Raw genomic sequence first — 12,642 nt, 5'->3', positions numbered from 1 at the left:
AAAAAAAAGAGTAACATACCGATTCTATCTATAAAATAAGTTGATTAAAAACAAATCTTGAATCATTAACTACACATAAATCCCAATATTAATACATAATCTTCAGTTTACAAAATAAATTGTTTAATAATAATTATTCTTAACAAAAAAAAAACTAATAAAAACAATGATATAAAAATGATAAAATGGACTTGTTCAAACTATTCATAAGATTATTCTTAAAAAAGTCTCCTTCCCCTTAATATTATAAAATGTATTCCATCGTTATTATATTGAAACCACTAAAAAATGTCTTATTCAATAATCACTATTTTTTTTTTGGTAGGTAAGCACCCAGGGGGGATTTGAACCAGTGACCTATTGCAAGGAGAGTCTTAACAGTGCACCCATTCGCCGTCAATCCAAAGCCCCGTGGGCCAATAATCATTATTCTTAATGACTAAGAAAATATCTAATTCAAATGAAAATATGTGTATTTCTTTTTTCTATATTGAAGAAGAATGACATTAAAAAGAAACTTATTTGAATAGAATGATTAACAAAATTATCATATTTTAATTAGAAATTCTGAAAACATTTTTACATTAATTAAAAGATGATACACATAAAAAAAAGGTATGTTATTTCAAGATTGGAAATTATTTAGATTACATAATCAACTAATTTAGTTGTTTCTCAATCCGGTATCAATATACAAAACTAATTCACTGAAAATTCTTTTTCTAAATTTAAATAAATCTAATCAATTCTTAAAAACTCACTCCTATAACATAAATTACATCTAAAATAAAAATTATATAATCTAACCATTTTGTCATTGACATTAAGTGGAATAATCTAATCAAATCATTTTTCTCTACTGATATGTGCTAACCATTTTAACTAGAAATTTAGAAAACATTTTTACATTAATTAAAGAAATATACACATAAATACATTAAATTTAATGGACCATTTTTGTAAATAATTTTTTCTTATCTATAAATGAATGTTATAAATAATAATGAGGAACTTATTAGAATCAGAATAATCTCAAATCTCTAGGAAATTGGTGGGCAGGTAGCCACTTGGCACAAATCTAATTTTTTAAATTTATTAAAAGTAAATGCAACCTAACAAACTCTATAACACACTATAGTTGTTGATAAGAATTTAGAATAAGCGTGTGCTAACCATATACCCTTGAGAATCAATCTAGGTCATCAGTTTAAAAAATACAAAAAAAAAAGTCAATAGATCCTCATTCACCTTAAGTTGAATAAGAAGAATTCAACTATTATTTTAAAATGACAAATTATTCAGATTATATACTCAACTAATTGAACAATGTATCAATCTCATATCAATATACAAAACTAATTAACTAAAAAATAACGAATTCCTAAAAATATACTCCTCTAACATAAAATCACATCTAAGATAAAAAAAAAAAAATATAAACTAATTATATAATATAACCATTTTATGTCATTTGTCATTAAATGAAATAATCTAATCAAATCATATTTCTCCACATGTATGTGCCAACCATGAAGTAAATTTAACTAATCATTTTCTTTCACAAACATGTCTTATTCAGATTTTGAAATGGTTTGGTCTATCACCTATCCAAGGTGGTTCAACCTATTTGTTGAACTCTTATTGATTTTGACCACAAGATACTCTAGTAATGCCTCAACCTATTGAAGGATTGGTCGTTCATGGGAATCCCCTTTGCTACACATCACACCTATCTTTTCCAACAACATAACAATTCCATGCTCCATAACATCATGTGATTCTTGTTCTTCATCCTCTTCTTCCTTTATTATCTCCTCCACCAAATTCCCCTCAATCACTGTTGGGTCCTAAGTTGTTCCTAAGGAGTCAACTCAATCCTTACTCCATTAATATATCAACCTGAGGTTTGTCTTTTTATTGCAAGGCTATCGGCACAATCTATGTAGGGATAGCACTTTAAATTATAGGAGCATGTGTAAGACTACTACAAAGCAGAGGCTAAAGAAGAATGCTTGCAGAAAAGACTAAATCTTATCAAACCATAACAAGAGTAAATTTCTTATACAGAAATCATAAACTATCTCGAAAGCAGATGTTAAGTTCTATCAAACCACTATTCCTTATTACAAATCAAAGCTTCAGAATATATAATGATTTTCAAAGGGAATTTACTAATTACTACAAGTACTCAGAAATGCTAACAATAAATGGGAAATCACTCTGTTACGAGGTAATTCTAGAATTTCACACAGCTAGATCGTTACACAGGAAAAACTCATTAAACTGAATAATAAACCTTAAGCATGCATATAGCTAAATCACACAACTAATCAACAAATTTAGGAATTCACACAATGGAGTCGTAAATCTCACATCTTACACAAAGCATAGAAATTGTTCAATAGGGGAAGGAACAAATAGTAATACTACAACAATCATTTAGTGCGGAAAGGAACAATTAATAATAATACAAGGAAGACATCAACCATTCTAGCGACTGGGCCCAAGGTCCCCAAAAGTAATTGCCTTAGAAAACTCAATATAATAGATTAAAGCAGAATCCTCTGAGTTTTCATTAATGTCAAAATGAGTTACAGAAAATTCTGTAGAACCTTGAAGTAGTTTTGTTGTTCACGTTTTACAGTGAATGAAAAGTAATAATCATCTTCTCTCTTTTTTACTGAAGATATATATATATATATATATATATATGTGTGTGTGTGTGTGTAATTCTTGTGATGGAGCTATCCTAAGAATCAGAAGATTCTCAGGATTGCTCATTAAACCATAAAATATTTCAAAATAGCCAATGATATCTTTTCTTTGACTATTTTGTACGAGTAGGTACAAATCTTCAATCAACATGCCAAAATTAGGCCAACGACCTATCCGTGCTTGAGTTCTCTTCAACAATCCAAGGGAACAACAATCATTCAATAGATCTTTCTGCACATAAATTAACTCAGATTATAGCTTTTTGATATCTTAAATATCTAAATTAACTAAGATACTATTAATTGCTCTTCTAGAACTTCTACCTCTCGAATTATCATAAACTAAAGGTAAAAATGTTAAAAAGTAGACTATTAAATAAGGAAATAACAGGAAGAAACATACCATTTCTATGGCCCAACATCACCCCCAACTTACCTTTTTGCATGTCCTCATGCGAAGAGATGATTAACATGTAGAAGTGTTAAGGAATAAGTTGGGTAAGATTCTTCACCATAATACTGAAACCCATTTCTCTTTTGGATTTCCTTGAAGGCCATAGTTTTATCCTTTTCAGAGAGCTCATACTCAGGCTTGTAAACATATGGAGGGTACTAGATGATCTATACCTGCAACCAATCCATTTAGGTCCTTCAGACAAGACCAAATGAGCATATTCTTGCACTCTACTGGTTGCTCCCTAAAAATTTCGGTAATTGAATGGTTCCCTATTTTTCACCTCATTGGAGGACATCTTCCATAATTGTTTGGTTGCACAAAGGGCTTCTATTTTGATTTCCTCAAAGAATTCCAAACCAGCCTGAAGAACATCATTATGCACAGGTGCAAGAGTAGGAACAACACATCACTGTTCCATAAAAAAATTGTGCTTAATGAGGGTGTGCAAAGGGATCCTTTGATCTGTAAAATTCCATGGATATTCCACTCGACAACTCGTTACAATAGACCTGATAATATTATATTTAAAATCTGAGATTCTACACTATTACAGTTTTATTTAATTTCTAGATCTGTAAAATTAAGTGTAATTAGTGCATGCATGTGTATATCAAGAAGAAAAGTCAAGAACGCAAAAATAATCTCACACACACATAAAACACAAGATATAATCTTTGGGAAACCCTTTTGGGAGAAAACCCAGCTGGAAGGTGAGGCCGCTTCGCTCTCTTTCTCTATCTGGAAATATGGCTACAGTTACAAAGAAGTAATGTCAGTGGGCTGTGGGTTTTTATAGTGCACATATCCTCTCTATTTTCTCTACCTCCTGTCTCTCTTAGCTATCTTTTCTCAACTATGGAACAAAATTCTCTTGAAAGAATGGAATGCCTCTTCCTCCTAGTGGCCCAGTTATAACACAACCCAATAGCCTACTAGTGGTTAAGCTTGACTACATCAAATCTTAACTATACTTACAAAATAGACTCTTCTAGAGTATTTTTCATCACAAACATGTGGCTCGACCCATTTCCATTAATAATGGGGGCTGATGTGGCATCCTTTTCAACTATAGGTGTGAAAATAGGAAGGTCAAATTCTAAGTGACATAAATTTTGCATACATACTCCGATTGACATGATTCTTGCACCGTTGGAAAGCTCTATGTGTGTAGATTAGAATGAAAATGCAACACACATAAGAAATAGAAAATCCCCCCAAAATACTTCATTTGATGCCTCAAAACGCTCTCGGAAGGTTTTGGACCCCGTTTTACCAAACTAGGTCCTGCCGTAAAAATGGTCCTGTGAGCTGATTCCTCCACTTTTTCCACTCCAAATGCATCGAGATGGATGAAGAACAATATAATGATCCAATTTGGATCATCCTTGGTTCCCCTCTAACCTATAGTTCAAGGCCATTTTCCCTTTTTCGGTATATGTCATGAGATTTTGACCACTTAATTTGATTTTTAGCAAAAGAGATAAAGGCCTGGAATTGCACATTGCCAATAAAAGGGTTAGGATTTTCATCCCTCTGGTCCTCTAAGAAAAAATTATGCATGTATAGTTCACACAAAAAGTATTTTACATGCTCATCTTGTTGTTGAAAAGATTTAATGAAATTAGAGACAGTATTAAACTCAGAGGGTTGTCTGAATCGGACATCTTTAATTTTAAGTAATAAATATCGTTCAAGTAAGAATGGAGCATAATTCTTTGTTGGGAACCTACTAATAAGAATAAATGGAGAAAACCTCCTTGATTTGTTCTAAAGCTTTCTGAAGTTGGCCCTGCACCATTTTATCTTCTTCTTTGTTTCCCTGAGCTTAGCATAAGTCTCATCCTCAGTGATGGACAATGCTTTAAACTTCTGTAATAAATCCTAGTGTTCCTTCTAGGGTATCACTTCTCCTCAGTACTGACTTAGAATCTATTGTTGTTCCTCCAGTATTTTATTCAACACCTAGATAGTAACATCCATGATCAATGGGGTGTATGGAGGTATAACTTTTGTTTGTGTATCCCTATTAATGGAAATCAATGATTCCATTTGGCTGGTTGCTTCAACTGTAATCACAGTAGAACTGAGGTCTGTTTGGGTTTATGTGGAAACAGTAAGGATTTCTTTTGTTTGTGTCTCTGCAGAATTAAGGAAACTTTCAATTTGGATTTCAGTTGTCCTAGTTTCCTGTTTCTTCTTATGACATCTTCTATTGTTTCTTAACCATTTTCTAAGTTGTTCCACTTTCTTTCATAATTTCTAGTTTTCTTGTTTTAGTAGCCTTATTTCTTGGTTGGTTCTTCTTTATGTTCTTCGAGCAGGTTTTTCAATTTGTGTGGTAGAAGTAGAGGGAACAACAACAACATTTTCAGGTTCCTCGGTTGTGATTCTTTCATCAATAGGAAAAATTACAGAGTCTATAGGGTCCTTATCGAATTGAATTGTATCAATTGGGTCATTTCTCATCCCCTGATGTTCGAGAGATGATAGAACTATCCCTTCAAATGGAGAGTCTAGTTCTTTAACAGTTTTGATGGATTCTCCTGATTGTTCCTGACAAGGGGGGTTCTCAGGGTTCTCTAAGGACTGCAATATCTCAGTATCATTGGAATTAGGAGTAGAGGCTAAAAAATTGGGAGTAGGAGGTCGTTTAGGTAGATAATCCGAACAACCCGCATCCTTCTTAGAATTGAAAAGGGTTCCCATATTCTCCAACACTCAGGTTATCTCGTCTTCATGGATTTGGGGTGAATTACCCTGTTGTGTCTCTTGGGCTTCAGGGGATTCCTGGAATATGTTCTCCTCTAGCGGTTGTTTGCTAGAGTCTATGAATTACCTTGGTTTAGCCAGTCTATCAGACCTTCTTTGCTTAGCAGGTAGGGATACTAGAAGAGACACTAATCTCTTCTCGAAACTAGTTAAAATGTGTGATACTGAGGTCAGAATATGTTCTTGAATGACCCTCTCAGCTTCTAGTTTCTCATGTTCTATTGCATGTTCTTCATTTTGGGGTGGTAGCTCATTATGTTCCACAAAATTGTTCCAAGTTATCTATAATTGGTTTAATTCCTTGTTGACTATTAAATTTATAAGACAGTGATGGTTGACCACAAAATTCTAGTCCTTTTCCTTATCAATTCTAGCAGCTACTTCATGCAAAAGGGAATTTAGAAAGAAAGGTAAGTTTATGGTTACCTTTTGTTTCAATGTTGCCATCAGAAATAAGTGTCAAGGTCTTACTATGTCATAGCAACCATCACATGTAATATACCTCTACACTATCTCTGCTAACTCCCTCCATGGTTCTGGGAAGGAATCAGGGTGATATCCTTTGCCTTTTCGAACCAATTCCTCACTAGGATCCATAAACAATAACATAGAACTCTATAGTCCAGTATGCCTATCTACCCATGTTTCTCCTTATGTGGAAAGACCCGTAAATGTTGCCAGAATTATCTCATTGACGGTTATTTTTCTTCCTCTGACTATCATTACTCCATTACTTAAATTCTATAAAAACTCCAGAGAAACATAGGTATCAAATCCTTGTAGCCAAGAAAAATATTTGGTGCATCCTACCTACTCCAAAATTCTCTAAGCTTGTTCAGTAACCCAAAGTTGAGGTGGTTTGCTTCGAATTGACCAGCCACCCATACCTACACCTAATGTTTCTCAAGAAAATGTTTAGAAGTTGTATACGAAGTTTAAACCAAAAGTATCACTATTGGGACAGGGTCCCCTAGGGTCAATTTTGGGGCAAAAGCCCAATTTTTGGGGCAGAAAGCCCAAGTTTTATTGTAAAAAACTGTAAAGTCTCCACAAAATGTGGTCAGAGCACGTAGATGGTAAAGTGTCATAAAGGGTTTTACCCTTCTGTTATGTAAATTGTGTTGGCTTACCCATGGTTTGCGGACCATGGGATTGTATAATTAGGAGAGTCTTAGAGAGTCTAAGGCATGATAATGATAGTAGAATATATCAATGAATGTAATGGGTCAATAGAAGAAAGAGCGAAGAAGTCTTAGAGTAGAAGAGAGGCTCTGCAGCTGTGTGCGCAAAGGCCTAGAGTAGAGTCTACACTTGAGTTTGCGGACCCCTGCAGTTGAGTGTGCAGGGAAGTCTTGAGTCTGTAAGAAGAACAAAAGCATTAATAAAGAGATTATTTCAGCAATTCCTATGTTTTGCCTATCTATTTCTGTTATGAATAGATGTGCTATTATGTTATGATGAATGATGGACTATGAATTAATACTATATTGATGTGTGATTTTACATGATTTACACTATCATATGAACACAAGTAATAAGAATTGTTTACACGAAGAACATCTTATTGCATGTTAAGGTTATCATACACTGGTGGAGGCTTGACTGTCCAATAGTGTGGACCCTGGTGTTAGTGTGGAGATTGGAAGCCTTTGAAGATAAGATCATGCGTGTTGTTGATCACTGGCTTGATCGTGTCATCGAAGGGTTTGTTACAGAGTTCGCAGTCAATACCTTGGTCAGCTACAACGAAGTAGAGCGACGCTTCTTCAAGGGACCGTGAGGTAAGTATTTAAGATCCTTGAATACTTGGATTAAAATGCTCTTGTGTGAAAAGTGGGTTATGCAATTACCTTGATGTTTGGAGCTACGTGAAGTGGAAATTATTCAGGGATAGAAGGAGAAAAGGTCCTGAATATAGGCCACTAATTGAGACTCCTCTGAGTGACGAAGAAGGAGCAGCACAGGCTTCTCCATAGAGCATTGTCCAGTTAATAAGGCAAGGGTTCCCGCGAATAACCAATCCACCCACACCACCTCCATGTTCACCTCCATGGCATACCCCTTCGTCCACACCACCACCACCTCCGCTACCATTCAATATGGCGAATGCAGTGAAGTTGTCCATCTTCATGGGCTTGGGAAATGAGGACCTGGACCAGTTTTGGTTCATTGTAATGATTGTATGCACAGCCCAAAACATTATAGATGATCAGATGAAGAAATAAATGTTGGTTACTTATTTACATGATCATGTGCTAACGTGGTACATTAAGTATTGCACTAATAACTCGATAGTTGCATTGGCAAACATTCAGACTGCGTTGAATAAGAAATTCAGTAGACCCAAGTCTGATGCGTAATTAATCATGGGATTCAAGAAAATCATGATGAAGCCTGGAGAGACACCCTAGGAGGTAGATCAGATATTGAAATGCAAGATCCGCAAAACTAACATGAATCTTATGGATGGGTAGCACTGTGAATGGTTTGTAGCTTCGCTCTTGCCTCATTTAAGGGTTTCTTTATCACAGCAAAAGATTGGGACCCAGGCAGAAGCACAGGAGATTGCGATGAGATTGCATGAGACACCGATTCAAGATTCTTCTTTGGGAGTTCAACAGATTCACGTAGAGTTGCAGAATATTTTCCTAAAATTCCAAAGTCTGAAGAAGGATAGAGCGGCTCGTCTAGAGGTGCGCAAAGAAGTTTGGTTTCTGAAATGTAAGAGCCAAGGGCATGATAAGATCATTATCGTGTCTTCACGAATTATGTTGCAGGAGAAGGTTCGATACCTCTGAGGTCGGAAGATCAAGCAGGGTCAAGTACGGGGCCCATGCTGTGGTGTGCTACATGTTAGGTAGCTAGGAAACATGTGACAGATAATTGTCACTTGCTGCAGAAATTTGTACAGACACTGCAACAACTCTTCTGCAACTTCTGCAAATCAGTGGGTCACGATGAGCGTAACTCTGGTAGCTATGAGCTGATGATGGAAAGAGCGGTTGCATATCAGATGCGGACAAAGACTCGGCCTTTGGATCAAGGTGTTGGGGGAGCGTGAGGAGGAGATCATGGGCACCAACGAGGCCAAGGCAGAGGAGGACCTGCGAGAGGTTAGGGACAAGTTATTTGCTATAATTGTGGAGGCCCAAGACACTACGCACAAGAATGTATGAACCCAACATGTCTGTCGTGCCGATACTGTACTTAGTTTGACCACACGATAGAATGATGCCCTGTATTAAGAGCTAAGATGCATGAAAAGGAGACACAGCCTTAGCAGCTTACCCAGAACCTGCCGATGATGAGGGTTGAACCCCTCGAAGAGGATCCTAATGTGAATATTGTGTTGCGTAGTGTAATGATGACTGGTGAGGATAAGGGAAAGTAGCCTGAAGAAAGTGAATGGGTTTGCAAAGCTCCATAAAAAGAGGTTGGATTTGATTTTGAGCGCGTGAAAGAAACCTTCATGGAAGTGAAGAAAATCTTCGTTGAGGCTTCTACCTCAAGAAGTCAGGATAAGCAATCTGAAGAAATGGGCCCATCCATGTTTACTACCTTTTTGGAGACTTGTATGAAGCTGATACGCGATAGCAAAACTATGAAAGGATTACAAGAGTTGGTCAATAAATGTGCTAGAAAACAAAATGCTCCTGAGGGACCGCCTATGGTCAAGAAAATTGGTAAGCATAAGACAAGAACAAGGCATGAGATGAGGCTCACAGCGTAGATAGGAGAATATGAAATGAACCAAGTTATTTTGGATCTTGGGTTAGATGCGAATTTTTTTCCTAAACAAACATGGGAGAGAATGGGGAGACCTACACTACAGTGGTCTTTGATTCAATTGAGGATGGAAAATCAGAAAAAGATTATCATCATGGGAAGATTGTAGGGAGTGATAATAGATATTGAAGGCATGAATGCATTGGCTGATTTCAAAGTGATAGAGATTGTCGATGATAGCAATCTCTACCCTGCACTCCTTGGGATCGATTAGGTTATTGACATGAATGGGGTGATCAATTTCTAGTGTAGAAAATTTGTGGTAGGTTAACCCGATAATGCAATATAAATCAAAGCAGAATACTATAACCTAATTCTACTATCAATTTGCGGAAGCTTAAAGATCGAGTTGAATAATATAACCAAAAGAAGAAGAATCAATGGCACAATACACATGAAAATACTTTGGGGAAAGCCTCAGCTAAAAACCCCACACTATTGTATTATCATACATGGTGGAAATACATAGGAATTATACAAAGCCTTAGCTCTCACAACTAGCTAGCTCTCAGTACAAACCTCACAGTTGCTCACAGGAAATCTTGGCTTCTCTCAAGCCTTCCTCTCTTCCCTCCAATCTCCTGTTTCCTTGCATTGTTCCTTACGGATGATTAGCCTTTTACCAAGTGGAAAACCAAGCCTTCAAAACTGTGTAATCCTTAAGGATGAATTATTGACTGCATGCATGAGTTTTCTCCATGAGAAAACACATGCAACTGATAGTAAATTTTCCTTGACCATTAATCTCAACTGGGTCTTTCTCAGAATATACATGCATGAGTTTCTGATGAGGAAATCTTCAGTTAACTGGAGTAGCACTAGTTGAGTGCATTAATGCATCAACTGACTGTTAACTCACTATTAGTTCTGTTAGTGTCGGTCTTGAGCCCTCCATCAGTGATCAATAGCTCTTTGCATGTGCATTTGTAGTTGTCTCATCAGTGTCAGTCTTGCATCCCGCTAGGCATGCCATAACACTGAATGGAGGAGCTGGTCTTTGTTCCCTTCTTGGCTTTGCTGGATCAGGTCATACAACAATGTAATTGAGTCATACTTGTTTTTGTTTTTGTCTTGAGGTCCCATGGTCTTAGGTCTAGGGTTTTGAGTCAAAATCTTTTCAAGGTCATGAGTCATGGTCAGCAAGTGCCCAGCAAGCTGGAAGGAGTTTTGTACATATGTTTCATTATCATTTTCTTCAGCTACAGTTCATTTTATGCCTTGGATTTAAAAACCCTGTTTTTAAGTCCAAGGCCATGTGGAATTTGAAAAAATAAAGAAATTCTCAAAAATTTGTAAAAGTGCCGGCAATAACCCTGGTTCCTTCACTACAGTCCCTCAGGCGGTCAACCTGCAAAAAGAACGGAGTCAAACGCATCAAGAGAGCTCATTTCAGGACAAAAAGACTCTAAACAGTGTTAAAAAGCAAAGCAAGTTGAAAACATTAGAAAGTGGGTTCTAAAGTTAAATTTTTTTTAAAGTGACCCTATAAAAGCTAATTTCCCTCTCAATTCACTCTTATTGTGCATTTGAAAGTCAAAAAATTTGTGTTAGAGGCAAAAGGAGGCAATTCGGGCAAGTTTCTGCAAGTTCCAAGGTTAGAAGTGGTGCGCGACCATTCTGGACAGGTGCGCGACCACCTGGGTGCGCGCGACCAAACGGAGGCCAAAGCGCAGTGTTAAATAACACGGGCGCGACCAAACGAAGGGGCGCGACCATTCTGAGGGCGTGCGCGACCAAAAATTCTGCCCGCCTTGAAACTCTCCCAAACGCTCAAATTCACTCAAATTCACTCAAATTTTTAAAGGTATGCCTATTCCACGTGTTGTGTGATGGTGTTGAGGTTACAAAAGAAGATTATGATGATGATTTTATGCCAAGAATCCATAGAAGATAGGTTGAATTGACTTGATGTTTTGCATGCATATGTTTGACTGTTTGTTGTTTTTCAAGGCAACTTTTTCCTAGTCCCTCCATTCATTTTCCCAAAGTTAAATTACATATGTTAACATGTCATTTTCATTAATCTCATTTGCAAGAAAAGCTCAAACCCTACCCCCAATCCTATGAAACCCTAACCCTTCTAAACCATTTCAAAACCCTAGTTTCCCCCCATGTGTCATGTTCAAACCCTACACTAGTATATACAGCAAATTTACATATGTAAATACACAGCAGAATGAAAAGAAACAATATAAAAACAAAAAGAAAAAATGATAGCAAGGCATGCTTATGAATATCACACAAAAAACAGTGAAAAATGTAACTTGCATAGCCTTATAAAAACAAAAGAAAAATGACCTCTTGCTGTGTAAATGTCAAAGATTAGTAGCTGTATGGTGCTCATGACAAAAATTCATTAAATATACAGCTGCATAGTTATCAAAAGAGCAGTTTTGCTGTGCTAGGGTTTGCAAAGTGACATGGTATTTATCTCCCTATCCCTAAACTCTGTTTTCCCTTACCTTTCCCCTCATAAAAACCTTGATTCAATTGCTCATTAATCCCCTAAAATCCCTATGCAATTGATACCCTTCCCTTTTGACAAAGTATGTAATTGAAGACCCTAATTCACATATGACAAAAGTATGAAAGCTGCCAGCATTGTAAAGGACTGCTGTTATGAAATATGGTTGGCAGCATTGTTGATGGGTTCCTACTCCCTAACCCTAATTCCCATATCCCTCCATCTCCCTAATTCCCTTGATACAGTCCCTTTCCCATTTCCTTTTCAAATTGTCATAAAAACCCTTCCCCTCCCCTATGATCAATACAAGCAAAACCTCTTTTTCCCTTAGCATCCAAAGTCATTTTAAAATGTTGGAAAAACAGAGTAAAGTACATTCAAAGACAAAATTAAAAGAGCAGCCTGTTGATTGTTCATTATTGATGTTACCTTATATCCCTATGATCAATGCT

Source organism: Pinus tabuliformis, chromosome 8 (assembly GCF_031772625.1).
Source record: "Pinus tabuliformis cultivar Carrire ecotype Pingquan chromosome 8, CPIR1, whole genome shotgun sequence".
In the NCBI taxonomy this organism is placed as follows: domain Eukaryota; kingdom Viridiplantae; phylum Streptophyta; class Pinopsida; order Pinales; family Pinaceae; genus Pinus; species Pinus tabuliformis.
Note: the sequence above shows the minus strand (reverse complement) of the source record.